The 18924-nt window shown below is 33.7% G+C and overlaps 1 long non-coding RNA gene across 1 annotated transcript; it reads right to left on the reverse strand.

Moving 5' to 3' along the window:
• Positions 1-11107: 11107 nt before the first annotated feature.
• Positions 11108-15103, reverse strand: LOC143043321 (uncharacterized). Its single transcript, XR_012968309.1, has 2 exons — positions 14954-15103; positions 11108-12574 (listed from the first exon to the last, which is right to left on the reverse strand). It is a non-coding gene; the product is annotated as an uncharacterized LOC143043321 (long non-coding RNA).
• Between the last annotated feature and the right edge of the window lie 3821 nt (positions 15104-18924).

An 18924-nucleotide genomic window follows, 5' to 3' on the forward strand; every position in this document is an offset into this window, starting at 1 on the left:
TATCAGTCATATTGTTGTTAAACTTTAATCGTCAATATGTCTAGGAATAAAATAATACCTGATGCTTGGGTGGTAATTCAAGAGATAATAGATGCCAAATTATGACCAAGGCAAATAAGGAAATTATTTGGAAGTTAACACGTGAAGAACAGGAACAGAATTGTTATAACTGCATTCTCTTATTTAAATTGGTTTTATCCAATACTTCTAATAGAGTGGGCCTATTTGGAGGGCTTATGTTTGGATGGTATTGGCATAAGGAAGTATTATTCAAACGGTTTGAGAAATGGAATTATAGGTTGTATGGCTATAACATCAAAAAGGTCGATACGAATACGTTGATGGGCACAGTCCGTCTTTATGTTCATCGAAGCATAAGACATTAGGCTATGCCTCGAGCTCTTAACTTCAATTACTTTCAATAGACTATCCAATTGGCCAGATTTTGATTGGTTAAATAGATTGGGAATTAAGTGATTTATATGTTATCCAAACACAAAAATTGGTATTTTCATACCGCAATGCTTCAAGTCTATTTGCAGAACCAGTGCTATCAGAGGAACTAGAACTCAGAATAAATGAAAGATTCCCAACAAAAAAAAATTCAACAAGCTGGTTCATGAATGTGTGAGAAGGTTGAGCGGTAAACAGAAACTGCAACCCAAAGACTGGGTTGAGGAATATACCAGTATAAAACAATTTGACTTCTGGTTATCCAGATTTATCATGGAAACCTGAATAAAAGATGGACCACCTAACACTCTATTGATCGAAATGATAATATATACACAACATATGTACATGTAGAGGATTTCTACTATCCGTGAATACAAATTAGAAAATTACTTCAAATTTAAACTTACAATGAAACTACCCATATACGAACAGTGATTTTTGTATTTTTTTTTATTGTGAAATATTTATTTCATTTGAAAGTGGCAATGTCGATTAACCCAACAGCAACACATGTAACAAACACCCAATGTTGGTTAGGGGAAATCAATGTGGGAACCTTTGGTCCTCCTTTCTACCGTCAGTAGAAACTTTCCTTGCCAAAACGGATCGTCCTTTATTTTATTGTTCAGGATGTACAAATACGCAGCCACGTCCGATCAGAATGGGGACGTTTTATCCGATGATTATATAAATGAATTCATAATCAATACCAGGTTTGAAATTTTGTAACTGCATCAGACGCGCAATTTGTCTTCAAGACTCATTAGTGACGCTCGAATATAAAAAAAAAAACACCCAAAAAATTATGCGAAATTCAGCTTAGGTGTTCTATTCCTGAGGTAAAAAAGCTTAGTATTTCAAAACTTCAATGTTTTGTTAACAGTAAATTCTTAACTGTAACCATGTCAATAAATTATGTCAACACAGATGTGCTGCCTACTAGAGTAGTGATAAACTCGGGGAATGACAACTCCACCAGTAGTGTCATCAATCACAATGGTTGTAAATTAACTAATCATCGATACCAGCATTTAAATTTTGTATTTGCACCAGACGCGCGTTTCGTCTACAAAAGACTCATCAGTAACGCTCGAATAAAAACAGATTCAAAAGGCAAAATAAATCCCGAGGTTTAAGAGCATTGAGAACAAAAAATTCCTAAAAGTTTTGTCAAATATAGCGAAGATTATCTATTCCTTAAGAAGAAAAGCTAAGAATTTAGATAACTCAAGTTATGTAAACAGTAAATTTATAGTTGTAACAATATCAATAATTCGTGTCAATACAGAAGTGCTGAATACTGGGCTGGCGAAACTCTCGGGGAATAAAGAGAATGTCAAGCCGTCTGCGCGTTAGGAACCCTTAAAAGAATCGCAAGAACCATATTTATCCTCCAAACTTATCCAAATTTCCCCGACATTCATCATGCATGAAATATTGTTAACTGGACTTATAGCAGCCAACAACTAATTTTATATCTGCTGTCTTAAAAGTCACCATTTTCAATATCAACATTAGTAGTCGAAAGCCCATCTGGAAGGAAACAATTGAAACAATCAATGTAATAACTACAGATGCTCCGATACCTTTGTTAGTTGATTTTCAGTTCCCGAATATATCACGTGCACAGTAGCTTCTACTTCTAGCATTAAAATATGGTGTTTTTTCTTTATTTATATAGAAAATGAAAAGCATTTAAATAAAGAAATTATTTCTTTAAAACTACCGGTTCGACATCTCTGTTAGTGTACTGTAAGTCCCAGAGATAATTACAGCCCAGTTGCCAATACTATGGTACTGGCACACAGAAACAGTTATTGAATGATTGAAATTTTCTGTTTTAAAAAAAAACTTAAAATTTAATTACGGAATATATCTTTTTTCATGGTAGGTTTACAATAACATCAATATTAATCGTAAATATAAACCTGGGAAGTATATATTTAATAATGGTCGCCATCCCCAGGTTAGTTATGAACATCTCTGATAATAAATTACTATCATCATATCGTTATAACTACTATCTTATAGTCCAGTTACGATATCAAACATTTTTTTACAATAATCTTTCTTGAATTTTCAACGGCTTATATTTTGGTGCCGAGACCATATATAATATTAAACACACCTACACATCACTACAGAACAGATCAAGTTGGCGCCTGATTACTGATTAAATACAACTCGAATACACGGAGTAATATTGAGTAAAAAAAACGATTTTACAAATTTCTGTCTCCGCCAGATTGGTATCGTGGTAACTGAAGTCACCATGATCAGTCAGTAAACCAGCAGTGGGTACTAAAATTTGATGGCAATATACGAAGATGATGATATAAAACGTGTTGAACAAAAGGGGGGTGGGGACGAAAGATACCAAAGGGACAGTCAAACTCATAAATCTAAAACAAACTGACAACGCCATGGCTAAAAATGAAAAAAGACAAACAAACAACAGCACACATGACAAAACATAGAAAACTAAAGAATAAACAACACGAACCCCACCAAAACACTAGGGGTGATCTCAGGTGCTCCGGAAGGGTAAGCCGATCCTGCTCCACATGTGGCACCCGTCGTGTTGCTTATGTGATAACAAATCCAGTAAAGAGTCTAACTCGGTAGGTCACATTTATGAAAGGGAAGGGGATTGTAGTTCGACGTAAGGAACATATCCGATATATCATTTGTGAACGGTTATTCCATAACGGTCAACCAACTCGTGATGGCGTCCGTAAAATTTACGAAGGGATGATTTCAACTTCACCATTTGGAACTCTTGGTTTAATAGCTTCCTTGTGAGCAGCAACCATCTATCAAAAAAGTCATGATAGGAAATACAAGCACGGCCTTCCTCAGCGTCGATAATATCAATATAACTATAATATATGGCTTCGCATTATATATTCACTATTTAACGTTGTCATGCTGATATTTTCATTTTTTATTTTTTGTCTAATGCGAAGTCATGTCGTATTTGATCATTTTCCTTTAGCACTTTCCGCCCTGGTTTGACGGCGGAAAGAATATTGCGAAAATCTAAAATAGCATACACGCTACACTACAAAAATGAACATGTACCAATAAAAGACAAAAAAAGTGAATGAAAAAATGTACTTACATTGTTGGGAAAGACTAAATTCCTTAATAAATATATGCATGTTCATACCGAACTGGTCGCTTGTTGTGCTCCGTCATATTTTAAATTTAGCTGAATGTATAAATCTAACCGTGACGTCAGAATCGTACAGAACGAACTTTTTGTTTCACATCTGATGGATTTAAAAATTTATATTGAAAAGTTACGTATGCATGATATTTTCAGTCCTCATTCACTTGATAGTATACAAAAACATTGTCGGCGAGCAAAAAAAGTAGTCACCATGTTTTACGGCAAATCTACATGTTTTAGTTTTTATCTTTCAGTAAAAATTATCAACTATTTTTAGTCTTCTTTCGATAAAGTCGACGAGTGAGGCAATCCCATTCACTATGTTAAACGGCAATTCTATGTGTTTTACATCTGTCCACTTTGAATAAAAAAGGGACGAAAGATATCAGAGGGACAGTCAAAATTAACTGAATAAAGTCGGCGAGCGAGGCAATCATCATTTACCATGTTTAACGACAATTCTGTGTGTTTTATTTCTGTAACTACATGTATGGAGGTGTTCAACGACTTTGACTATCCATGAGGGTCATACACGGCCGTTTTTCTCCTTCTTTGTTATATTCAAGGTTATTCATTGTCTACATGATGTACTTCATGTATGATTTTCACAAACAGTTTTTATATTAAAAAAAAAAAAAATACATATACATGTATAGGCGTAAAAAATAATTTTCACATGTGCAGATATATATATTCATCAAATAAAATAGTAAAAATAAGTAACAAGTTAGTTCCTGAGTCCCCATGGAAGGATGAAATCGATAGAATAGAGCTGTTAACTTGTTACTTATTTTACTCTTTTATTTAATGAATATAATATTATATATGATTGAACGTAGTTTTCAATTTAGACTTGTTTATATTTCTTCGTTTGGGCTTGTATCATATTTTCCCTCCGGTTTATATGATCCGTTCATCCTATTTGACTCTTTAAATTTAAGAGTCTATCCTAAATTGAGGTAAATTATATGGCCTTCCAAATACCGTTTCGATCCCTAACATCACTGAAGAGACATTTATTGTCGAAATCCAGATCTGGTGTACGAAAAAGAAATTGACACCTCATGTTTGTGGCATAACACCTTTTCCGCAAGTTTATGGTTTTCTGTGAGTATTAAATTAATATCAACATCCATTTTGTTACGTCTTGTGATCAATTTATTTGGCAATCCTCAATGGCAGTCAGCAGGGTTTAAGAACATCAGTTGTTCGACCTGTTAGTCAATTTAAAGTCAAATATATACGTTTTATTAAAATATACTCTTTTACTTTTTTGTTTTTGGAAAATGTTGTTTGTGCTGTGTTGAGACCCTTCTACAAAGAAATTTGTTTTACATGCACATGTATAAAAATTGCGGTTTTTATCCAACGCAATCATATGATTGAACGTAGTTTTCAATTTATACTTGTTTATATATATATTATCCGCCTGCAAGAAGTTGGTAAAATCAAAGGTCCCTGTCCGATTCATTAAAAGCGGCGAGTAACACCCTCGAACAGAATACTTCGCTCTGCAAGCAGTGATTTATTATTACTTTTTGCCCCTTCTTAACTGTATCCCTATTATATTTTCATCGCGATTGACAACATCTTGTAAGTATTTGCCCCCATTTCTTGCCGAAGTGGGGCGTCCGTTCGGCTGTGCGCTATGTATCACATTCACAGTCACGTCCGGTCAGAGTGGGGACGTTAAATCCGATGCCTCGTGTAAATAAAGTGCCACACTCTTTGCACGTTAAGAAGGCTTGCAACAACTCTTTGATGGGTTCGTAGGTGTATGGCCTGTTGCAAGGCAAAATTTCGGTCCCTATCCAATATACCCTCATTTTCCAACTTGGCAGTTCAAATTTCCCCGACCATCATCACGAATGGCCTCTATTATGACAAGACCTACCTATATATATATTGTATTTATTGTTAACTTGTTATCCTGAACATGCATGCCTATAATGGTTTACTTTTATAAATTGTTATTTGGATAGAGAGTTGTCTTATTGGCACTCACACCACATCTTCCTATATCTATGAACTATTTGCCACTGGACGTTAAGCAACCAAAAAATCAATCAATGTATTAAAGTATTTGCCCTTGCTGTCCGTCATCAGAATAGCCTTTCTGCGAGGATTATTCCTGTTAGCCAAAAACGATTCGTTTTCAAAAACGGTCAAGTTGTTTTCTTAAATTTGAATACGATATTTTGTCAATTTACAAAGGTAAAAAGGAAGCAACGTGGTATTTTCCAGCCAAATAAAATATAAGACATATGCAACTTATCAATAAGTTTTACCATAGACTGAAAAAAATCATATCAGTATAAGGCCGTTTTATTTCCGGTCATTTCATGTCAAGGCTGTTAATCATAATAACGGTACAATATACTTTTTAGACGAATTGGGAACAGACACCCCCCTCCCCCCCCCCCCAAAAAAAAAACCAACTTAAAGATACGATAAAATTACTTATTAGATAAATTACAAATCGGTTTCAAGGAAAAAAATCTTCGGATTTTTTGTTTAATTTGCAATACATTGCATACAAAAAGTTATCTAATCTGAATCTAATAATAAGACACGCCTCTTACTCTTCGAAATAATCCTTTCCAAAACCCAATGAAGTATAGGAATACATCAGATCTGTTAGTTTTCCAGTTTGATTTTTGTTTACATTTGTCATGTTGGGATCTTTTAAAACGGACTAGGCGGTTTGTGTTTTACTCATTGTTGAAGTCAAGACGATACATGCTTACATTATATTCATTTGCACTTTGATGGATATTTATCTCGTTGGCAAACACAGTACATTTTCCTATTTGATGTTTAAATATTAGCGAAATAAAAGTCGACCATTTAGCGCCCTATTGGCAGGAGGCGGGTCCTTGTGCTAGGGATGGTAGACAGGGACATAGTTTGATTTTGTATGACAAATTTACACTTACCCTCAAGACAACAGACAAAGACATTGCTCATATTGTAAAAAATAAAAACGGGATATGCATTCGAAAGCAAATTGTAGATGTATTTTCTGATGAAGCCAGCAATCAAGAAATTGAGAAATAATCTGGTGAAGGTCAAGTTGTGATTTGGATTGGTATCAGTGTAGCATGTTGTGCCTCTAAATAATGTCAGTTGCACACAAGATGTAGTTTTAGTGTTAAGAATTTTTTCCTGAAACTAGAAATGTAAATAAGACAAAAATAGACTGAAATGTGGTAGCTAGGGTAAACGATAAATGAGGATTGTCTCGGTCGCCGCGTATAGTAGTCTTTTTCGGATCCATTTACTAAATACAATGTATACTGTTACAGTTTTATCCTATTCCATTTTGAAATTTCATCAATGCAATGTAGACAATTATTCACAGAAGCTATCCGGCAAATATTCAGATTTTCTGTAAAGGACATATATTGTATACATAAATTGTTATTATATTGTACCTCATAAGTTGTTATCTAGCTAAATAAAAAAATTATTTAGAAAAAGAGTATTAATAAAGATACAGATTTGTTTTTAATCCATCATCACTTATTACTTCACTCTGAGATAGTAGCCTCAGCTTCATTTTAGTACAATGTGATACTGGTGCTCCAATAATGGAGGAATATAATTTAGGGAAACAATCAATGTAATTATCATTGGCCTATCGCGATATGACCTCGGGTGGCACATTGATAGTAAAAAAAAATATCAGAAGAGCAAATGAAAATAGTAAATAATGCCCTCGAGGTCATATGTTATAGAACTAGGTTTTCTCGTTAATTACTTCATATGTATACAGGTATAAAGTTTTGGACTGTTAATTTAATACCAAATCTTGAATCTCATCAAATAAAACTCAATAATATATTATCGCGACTGCGTATCTATCTATACTATTAAACGAGAAGACCTCATTTTGTGTGTCGCTTCTCTTCCCTCCACAATAAATCAATCATCAGGCCTCTGTGTCTTACAGGTAACATGTATAGTCTCATTTGTCATCCATTCTTATGAATATTCAGATTGAGATATTTTGGGTGAAAAACGACAAAAAAAAAAAGAGTCCGGATATGATTCTGTCATCATACTGACTTTTAGTCATAGATAGAAATTCCGGTTTGAAACATTCACAAATACAACCAATCGTATGATAGATAACAAAAAATGAAAAACAGATAAGCCAATGAGAGCGGTCTCTATATCATGGTGTTTGGATCGCAAGAACTACAACTATTATACCTCCTTATGTAGAGGACAATTATTTTTCGCGTTTATTTACATGTAAACTACGATTATACTGTTTTCTTTGAAATGTTTACTATTTAAGGGGTCATACCACTTGCATATATATTAAAATAAGTAAAACAAGCCCAACTTCATCTAAAACTACCTTTACCAAAAACTTTAACCTAAAGAGGGACAGACGGACAACCGAACGAACGAACACACGGATGCACAGACTAGAAAACATGATGCTCATAAATGGGGCATACAAATTTATTGTTGAAAGGGAAAATAGTGATTTGGGAAAAATGAAAGTAAGGTAGAGATTAGAGGGAGACAGGACCTTTTTCGGGGCGTCGGGATCGGGTGTTTTTAAGCTCGGGATTTGGGGATTGATCCTTACGGATCCGGATCCGGGAATATATTTTTCGATTTCAATATTTCGGGATATAAATTTCTTTAAATATTGCATCTCGGGATTTCGGGATCAGGACCCCTCCGACCACCCCTCAAATTAGCCTTAGTCGATCTTAGTCATTTATACAAGATTCCCACAAGATTCATATCCTACCATTGGCATGTTAATAAAGCTCTCAAAAGAAAAAGCACTGATGGATTGTCCTTGAAGCATATTTTGTTAGACTAATAATCATGATAATGGTCTATATATAAGCAGTAACATTTATTTGATGTTTGAAACGGTGTAAATTTTTAATTTGATTTGATTGATTGAGTGTTGGTTGCTTAACGTCCAGTGGCAAATATTTCATGCATGTCCAGGACGAGAACAAGTTAAACAATAAATACAATGGGTAGATCGTGTCATGATAGAGGCCACTCAGGATGATAGTCGGAGAAATTTTGACTGCCACTTTGATTTAACTTTTACCAAAAGAAGCATTGTAGCAAAGGAAAAGAATAATTGTGGTCTGAGACCAGAATCACGAAAATAATTGAATTTAACAGAATAAAAACAAATATCGGACTTTGGAAAAAGGGAGAGGGCTTTTGATACCTTTTATGAAATTATCCATAGATAATATCTTTTACAAAAAATCATCCTACAACAGTTCACAAGCTGTATATACCCGCGATTTCGCGGGTGTGTTCTAGTACATTCTAAATTTTCAAAATGCTGTAGTTTGTTTCAATGTATGTCACAAAAGATTTTTTATTAAACTGCTAGTTCTTCTGATGATGCCGATCATATGAAGTTTATTTATCCAGAAGCCTCTCCGAATCTGTCAGCGGACATCCCGCCAGTGACTGTTCTGGTCAATCACTAGGATTTGCATGAAAAAAGTAAAATCACAAAAAGCATTGTTCATAATGAACGCGTCAAGTTTATGATTTGACAGGCGAACATGTTGGCTATTGATATTGAGGCGTTTATTTTAGTCTGCTTTGACTAACCAACAAAGTGGATGTCGCACATACAACCCTGTAATTTAGACAGACCAAATGCATATCGAATTGATTTTTGTTAATTTGATATACACATGATGTATATGATTCGTGCGGTTTCCATACAAAAATAGTGTCAAATCATATTATTTTTTTGTAGTTAACTGCGTCTATTTGGGCGCACGTCCATGCAAGGACAATCAAGTTGGAAACGCAATGCAAAGTGTGAATCGAACTTCATAATAATTTTCAAATTTTATGACAACATAGACATTAGATAGATCTATTAAAAAAGAACTATAGGAAGTGAAAACAAATCATACGATTACAGTCAATGGTTTTGATCTTTATATAATTAGATATCAAAGATACATGGTTATTATTTTATACGTCAGACACCCGTTTCGTCTACGTACAATTTAGTAAATGTGCAAGAACCACCAGTAATTGAAGCATTGTTCATAATATCTAGTTTAAGACTGCTCTTTCGACATTATGACTTTAATATCACGACCGTGTCCGAGGAGAAACATACAGATTTAGAGGTAAGTACTTATCCGTTTGAAGCGGAATGGATAATTTCAGTTGATGAGGTTATAGATAGTGTCCAACCGCTTATTATGGATAATTTCAGTTGATGAGGTTATAGATTGTGTCATCCCGCTTATTATGTTTAATTTTAGTTGATGAGGTTATAGATAGTGTCCTCCCGCTTGTTATGGTTAATTACATTTGATGAGGTTATAGATAGTGTCCTCCCGCTTGTTATGGATAATTTCAGTTGATGAAGTTATAGTGTCCTCCCGCTTATTATGGATAATTCAGTTGATGAGGGTATAGATAGTGTCCTCCCGCTTATTATGGATAATTTCAGTTGATGAGGTTATAGATAGTGTCCTCCCGCTTATTATTTGTTGGCTCATTGATGCACAAACTTATCAAAAGCATACCCAAAGCACAAGGACCACATCAGAAACGATTTTTAAACGGACAAGGGGTTAATCTTTTGAAATTGTCCGCTTTCTACAACATTTTACAATACGATGTCCTGTAACTGACATTTCAAAAGATCAACCGCCATGTGTTGCTAAAGTGGTCTTTATGCATTGCGTATGCATTTAATAAGTATGTAGTTTTTGAAATCTTAGATATCCGTGATGCTACCTTTATTATTTGCGAATTGGCTGTGCAATATATCTGCAATCTGACCTAGGGTTCATCTGTGACTGCTAGAAAAAGACAGATCAATTTGGACTAAGCTTAATTAGTTAAAGATCCAAACTTTTAAAACTGGTTAGTTAACTTCATCTAGACGCTCACACATGCACAATTCATTTATTTCTTCTTTACTATGCACGCCATGGTGGGTTTAACCACACTCAATATATGATATTGTATAGTATCAAATACATTTATTGACGTTAATTTATGGTATGAATGCCCGCACTGTAGGTTTATCCTCTTGACGGAGACGTCCGAAGTCGAGTATAACATAACAGGAAAGTTTGTTTTGCAATGTGTCTGGATCATGCTCATTGCACATTCTACTTATATGTAACTTTTCTATAGCACTTTTATCCTCTGGTATATTAATGTTCGAAATAACCTTCTTTAATAGTTTTTTAACGAAAAGTGGTACATCTGCCATAAAGTTAAAATCTTTAAAAGTACAATTGCCCCATGAATATGATGTTTTAACTGTTTTCTACATGTTAATACATGAACATACTTGTAGTTAGGGCATACCTGCCAACCCCTGAAACCTTTAAAGAGGGAGATATTCCCCTCAGCAATGACATCTGAGGGGGAGATTTTGCGTGAACATTTCAAGCTAAATATATGATCAGTATACTATATAAATAAACAAAACACCAATAAGAGTTAATAAAAATAATTTTATTTCTTGAATTCATTGTTGTAATTAACACAGCCCCTTTTTGCCTTTTTCAGTGACTCTATGTCAGAACAGCAATAATAACAGTTAACACTTTGATTTTGTTTTGTACATATGAGTGAGCATATAGTTTTATTTGAAAATTCTTTTTTTCTTTTTTAATAAAATGAATCTTTTATTGCACATTTCTCTATTATTATCTAAGATTATTATCTATTAAATATGATAAGTTATACAATGCTAATATATAAATACATTGATTTTGACAATTTGCTTTTTACTGTTACCTCATATCACGTAATTACGGAATTTGTACTATCTTTTGTCCGATATTGTTTTTAAGTTAATCGTTGACCTTAACCTTGATCAAAACAAGTTCACATGAAAGTTGAGATGATCGGATGATTAAAGAATGCCACGTGTATTGATGATGAACAAAAGGGTCTCATCTAATTTAAGTGTGTCTCATGGTGATTTTGGTAATATTTCAATTGTTTTATGATAATTTTATAGAAAGCATCATATGATTTATTATAAAATATCAAATAAATTCTAGTCAATAGATAGTACAGGGTCAATGTTCAGTAAGCATGCTTACTTTTTGTACAGGTAAACATTGATCATGTGTCACATTTAAACTCACACACACACATGAAACTTGTTTACATTTCCTATGAGTCATCCTACATGATATGTGTAATGATATTAAATAAAAATACATTTACAATAAACATTTATATATTTTTATAAACATCACTCAAAAACCTACTTGATTTTTTATCAAGAACTTTCATAATATCAAAGTATTGTTAAAATTCTAATTTAAAAATTCTGTAGACATCAACATTTTTTTGTTTATCCATTAAATATGATTATAATTCTGTAGACATCTTTATTTGTTTATGACTTGTAGCATGGATATATTTTTATATACCAAAAAAAAAGTTTTTTTTTTTTACTTTTACAATATTTTTTTGGCAAAATTGTAAACAAGCCGGCTACAGGCATATTGCAAAAAAGAGTAGCCATTTTGAATAAAAAAATTAATTATGTCTAAAATATTTCAAAATATTCATTGATCATAAAGTTCTGAGAAAAAGTTAAAAAAAATATATATGCTTGTTTTGGCAGGTACCTTTATAGCTTAAACAGGCCAAAAAGGACTGCAAAGGGAGGCAATTATTTCAAAGAATATTTCTAAAAATAGCCTGGAAACCTATTCTCAATTTTGATATTTTGTAAGGTACACCCCAATGAACAATATATGGGAAATTTAAGAAAGTTCATTGGCTAGATTATTTGGGTCCTCAGTGTCCTTCTCTACCTTAAAACAACATCCGAGACAAGCAGATTTCCCATTGTAACATTTAGTATAGAATCTCCATCCGGCTTCAATGTGATTTGGTATGTCTGTCACAACATTTGAATCAAACATGAGTAGTTCACATCTGAAATATATAAGTGTTTTAAAGAATACACATATAATTTGATTTTCAAAAAAGGTAAAATAACAAAATTACCGAACTCTTCAGTCTTGCTACAGAAATTTTCCCATGTAGAAAAATGGTGTATGAAACCTGGTTTTAAAACTAGCTGAAGCTCTCTTCCTTGTATGCTAGTTGCACGCGGCGTTAACGTGCGTTTACTTTATGTAATGCGTGGACTGCACCTAACTGTATTTTTTCTCGGGGTTGAAATTCAGTTCGGTGTTTGATGTTGTCTTTGTTAAGAGCAAAATGGAAACGGAGACTGAAGTAAATTTGGTAGAAATGAAGTTTTAATATGCACACTGGGATCAAAGTGTTGATTACATTACGTTAAATCAAATATGTAATTATAGGTAAAATGAACACACTTTTTTTTGGTAAAACATGGATGATTCAACCCTTTCCTAGGCGTAAAGTAAGTACGAAATTGACATGGATGTCAACCGCGCGGTTGAAATTTTTCAATCAGATTTTCAGTTAACATAGGTTCCCATAACAGGCGACAATAAAAATAGTTGGAGAAAATTATCATGCCGGAAACTAATGGCGTGATAAAAGCAGAGGGTCATGTTAATTAAGGACGGTATGATAACTTTGATGAAAATATTGACATTGACATTGACAATTTAGTTAAACCTATTGAGAGTGAATAAACCCACAAAGAATACAAAATTGAGAATATCTACATTCAACGATTAGAGAATGAGCGCATAGCAAGCACAAGTTGTGCCATTCTGGATCTTACAATATTAACAGCTAGTGACATTAATCCATGAATGAGCAAGTTTGTGATTGAAACGAGAGGGCAAGACGGAAAACCGTACCCACCGAATACATTGTAGATTGTATGTAGGATTATTGAGTCACCCATAAATTGAAAATGATATTCATATCAATTTCTTAGACGAAGAGGACTTGCAATTTTACGAGTTTACGCGTTCGTTAAGTGCTAGAAGGACACAGCAAACGACAGGAGTAGGCACAACTCCAAAACAAGAACAACCAGGAGAGTGAATTTTCTTTGGGAGAAGAATTAACAAGGAAACAAAAGTTCAAAAGTTATGCTTTACACTGTTTATTTTTTACAACATCAAACTGTTTGGTTGAAAGGGAGTAGACGAACACATGAACTTGTCAACATATTAGTTTTAAATTGGAAAAGGTCACAGGAGACATTCGTTGTCTTTTTCTAGAAGAGCTAGAAAAACCTACAAAGGTATGTATAATTAAAAATTAAAAGATAACAATTAAGTCTCTACTGTAATAAGAAGGTCAAGATTGAATCGTTTATTTCAAAAAATGAAAAGAGTCTTTTCAAGGTCCGCATAGATATTGTCGTACAATGTTTATGATGAAAGTACATGTATATATTGTGAGACTTGAAATATTTGGCTTTGACTTTTAAACATTTCTGAAGGAAAATCAAGAAAAGCAGTTTGGACGCATGCAATTATAAAGTGTTCTTTTTTTTTTTATTTTGGTAGCAATACTTTTGCTATCGTTTTAAAAGGAGTTTACAGAAAAGAGAATATAGACGGGCTAAAATAAAATATAGAATAATGAGGTGCTAAAATACAAAGAATAGAGAAAAATGGCACAAAAATTAAAGAATATTGAAATGAAGGATCCCATCTATTGTCTCATGTCAATCATACTTCATCTATTTATCTTTAGTCCTTGTTCCGTTGTGCTTAAATGTAAAATGAGCCATGTTAACCGTTCTTTTCGAACAAAAGCATTTCAATCTCAGCATATGATAAGAGGATGATTGGCAAAATTATATTTCAGGCATTCGTTTCCTTTGACTTAGCCATAATCCACTTAACGGATTATTCAAAGAATTATGAAACAAGATTTTCGATGCATGTCACAAATTTGACATTGATTTGACTTCTACTTCTTTTTAAATTGACTGAAGTTAAGTTACGAACACTTGGCAATCATTTGAATCTGTTATATTATTTAAAGAACCTTTCTGTTTTTATAAATGTGTTGGATTGTTATCTCCTGAAACTTTCCCCTTATTTTCTGTATTTAAGAACACAAGGGCAGTTCTCTTACTAATCCTCTTCATGCCAGCTTGCATGAAGGTTGTACTCAAGAGAAAAAGGGCAGTTCTAAAGATAATCACATATCGTACGCCTACGGGTTGAAAAAGTAAACCAAAAGAGAGGGAAAAATAGAAGATAAGAATTGGTACTAATATTTTCGTCATACTTTTTCGAATTCTGAACGTATGTGTAACAATTCTTAACAAAAACTTGTTTTTAAAAAACCCATGAAAGGAGTGAAGTGTAAAGAAGGGAGAGTTTGTTATTACTTTTTTTTTTAAACACACACCTGTTTATGGCACTGTTGAAATTGTAACCCATACAAGTCTTGGACATTCCACAGCTCGTAGCACATCTGATGGCAGAACATTTGATGGCATCTACTACAACCATATCAGACCTGGTATCATCAATACTACAGCTGTTAAAATATCCAGCAAATTTGTCTGAAACTGTATCCAATTTGTTTAATATACTCAAAACATGAACATACCGATCTACCACATATAAATCAACTTATATCATAACCGTTTGAAAAAAATACGTTCTCATGGTTAAGAAAAGTCGAGAAGAATTTGCGACATGTCGATTTTTTTTATGGTTATTTAAAAAGACGCACTTAGTTAATTGAGTTAAATTCGGAACGTAAATTGTAGAAAATACTCAAACTGATTTACGAAAAGGTAAAGAGAAAAACAGAAAATGTATAAATTGATAATGATTTTCGAAAATTGGCCAGAAAATCGAAATGATAAATAAGATGTATAATTTGAAAATTAACATGTTATTGGATGCGATCGTAACTGTTAACATTTGTTGGATATAGTGTTATGATATCCTGACCGTCGTTTTATATTAACAAAAGAGGGTGAAATAAAAAAAAAATATAGAATTCTAAATATGCATTACAAATCGAACCAGGCTGTAACTTTACATGCGATATATTTTACGACAAAAGCGGTACTGCGAATACATCACACAAAAAATATCTAGTCGCATGAAAACCCTTTGTTAGTCTTGTATTATTTTAATTTTAGTTTCTTGTGTACAATTTGGAAATTAGTATGGCGTTCATTATCACTGCACTAGTATATATTTGTTTAGGGGCCAGCTGAAGGACGCCTCCGGGTGCGTGAATTTCTCGCTACATTGAAGACCTGTTGGTGACCTTCTGCTGTTGTTTTTTTCTTTGGTCGGGTTGTTGTCTCTTTGGCACATTCCCCATTTCCATTCTCAATTTTATCAATTACACAAAAAATGTTCAACATAAACGTTACCTTTCGTCGCTTTCCCTGCGGAAGCAGCAAACAATTAAACACTATATATTTTAAAAGAAAACAAAATTTTTTATAATAAAAGCATAGACCACTTTCAAATTATGTCCTTCACCGGAAAAGCCTATGTGACGTCATTTACCAGATAGAGGGGATCGCTTTTTCCCCTGCTGTATTTAAGTTCATAAAGCGTCTTTGTGATCGTCATTATGCAGGATAAACTAAAAATTATTTTTTTCCGGAAGTTCTTATGATACCAGTGCTGAATATTAATTATAAGAATTAAATTTGTAGGACAACTTTTTTTTTAACCAATCGCTCAACAAAGGAACGGAAATGACAACGCTCCTAAACGCACGAATGATGTTCACTAAAACCAAACACTTTTGACTACCAGTGGATCGATGCCTCTGCTGGTGGACTTTTAGTCCCCGAGGGTATCACCAGCCCAGTAGCCAGTACTTCGGTACTGGCATGAAAATACGGATTTTTTGTGTTATTAAAATTTGCTGTTACAAAATATTAGAAATTATTATAAATTAAGAAATGTATCTCCCTCATGCAAAGCTCTGATTCCTTTCACGGATTTGGCCATACTTTTTGGACCTTTTGGATTATAGCTCTTCATCTTTTATATAAGCTTTGGATTTCAAATATTTTGGCCACGAGCATCACTGAAGAGACATGTATTGTCGAAATGCGCATCTGGTGCAAGAAAATTGGTACCGTTAATTTTATTACTACCACTGGGTCGATGCCTCTGCTGGTGGACTATTAGTCCCCGAGGGTATCACCAGTCCAGTAGCCAGTACTTCGGTACTGGCATGAAAATACGGATTTTTTTGTGTTATTAAAATTTGCTGTTACAAAATATTAGAAATTATTATAAATTAAGGAATGTAAAGCTCTGATTCCTTTCATGGATTTGGCCATACTTTTTGGACCTTTTGGATTAAAGCTCTTCATTTTTTATATAAGCTTTGGATTTCAAATATTTTGGCCACGAGCATCACTGAAGAGACATGTATTGTCGAAATGCGCATCTGGTGCAAGAAAATTGGTACCGTTAATTTTATTTTGACGGAAATGCAACTAACGTGGAAGTTGTGTATTGGATGACAACAATTTGGAGAGAAAAACACGTTAGTCATGGAAAGAATTCTATAAAACGAGAATTTATATAAAATTTTCTTCATTAATTTTACAAACAAGTATAACAATAACGTTCCTTTACATAAAAAAAAAAAAAATAAAAAAAAAAATGGAAATAAATAATGTAAGAGAATTTTCATTACTAATAGAAACAATGAATATATGTACGAAAATCATTTTTTGTTATCAAGACTACAAATATATGCTCATTGTACATATCACTTTTATCATATGAACAAATTGAAATGTTTATCACTAAATAATAATAAGGGTGAATAGGGAAGAGAAATTTCCTCGGAGTTCACAGTATTTTTGTGATTTTATTTTTCACATAAAGAACCCATTCACCAACCATTGAAGGGTCCGTAGGTGGCGTTTAGCAAGAACAACTTGCTATCTCCTTCCAATATAACCTCATTTTCTGGTTTTAGTTTTCCTAACCTTCATTCAAGACGGCTGCTTTTACAGGACGTTCAAATTGTATGCATTGTGAATGTGATTTTGTCATTAACATGCATGCAATATTTGTCACTAGACGTTACACAACCAATTAATCAATTACAATTTGAGACTTTTTTCTTTGGAGCTATTGATATTCATGTGTAAGTATAATAGCACTAACACTGTAATAATGCTTATTATTCTTGAAAGCTGTAAATGAAAATGCAAAGCATTGCCTTTCTCACATATCAAGCAGACATAGCTTAAAAATATGTATACTATTAAAATTGTTGCAGTTACAAATGGAGAACCAAAAAAGAAAAGCAAACGTAGGCAGAACTTAACCAATGGAACGTGAAAACATGAATGTTTCTTCGTTTCAATGAATTAAAAAAAAAACCATAAAAACGAAGCACAGATTCATTTACTTTATGATTGATTGATTGATGGTTGCTTAACTTCTAGTGGCAAATATTTCATGCATGTACAAAGACGAGAACAAGTTAACAATTAATAAAATAAGTAGGTCTTGTAATAATAGAGGCCATCCGGGATGAGGTCGGGTATATTTGGACTGCCACTGAAATATAAGGGTATATTGGAAAGGGACAGAATTTTTGCCTTGCAACAGGCCATCTATGGACCACTGGAGTTGGTACAAGGGTTCTTTACATGTAAATGAAGAGCGTGGCACGCTTTTTAAATGAGGCATCGGATTTAACGTCCCCAATTCTGACCAGACGTAGCTACATCCCGCACAACCTTAAACGGACGCCCCACTGGCAAGCGTTTTACTGCCGGTCGGAAGAAGACCAAGTGACCCTACCTCTTTTTCCCAGTCACCCTTAGGGTTTGATTTTAAGAAAAAATACAATAAAATACAATTTTTTAAATTACCTTCAACTTGTATTGTCCATTTTCCTAATTTATATTGGTCTGTAAATACTCCAATACTTTTCACCTCAAAATGGTTCGTATTATTCAAATGAACTGAAACATTGTCGCCAACGAGAATCCCAGTGCCTAATTTAATATCTCCATCCGCCCAACTAATCCAGAATGGTAGATACACTGCGCAATTAAGTATATCCCGGGTATAAGATTGTTTAAAAATGTAGCTTCCAGACTCAAAAGAATCGTCTGTGCGGTAGGTAATGACCGAATAGAAATTTGAATCTCCAATGAAAATCTCATACAATGGTTTGGACGAATTTCTTACCTCAGAATTTGACAGAAGGACATGTCCATTGGAGCACGCCTTTATTTTAAACAGTAACGACGTTATTCCACTAAGGTCCAGGTTACATCTACTTATGTCAATGGCGTAGTTCATGATATCAGCTGTTGTGAGTGCGTCAACAGAATCGTCGACTTTGGTCGATACATTGGTTGT

The sequence above is a fragment of the Mytilus galloprovincialis genome, chromosome 8, assembly GCF_965363235.1.
Source record: "Mytilus galloprovincialis chromosome 8, xbMytGall1.hap1.1, whole genome shotgun sequence".
In the NCBI taxonomy this organism is placed as follows: Eukaryota; Metazoa; Mollusca; class Bivalvia; order Mytilida; family Mytilidae; genus Mytilus; species Mytilus galloprovincialis.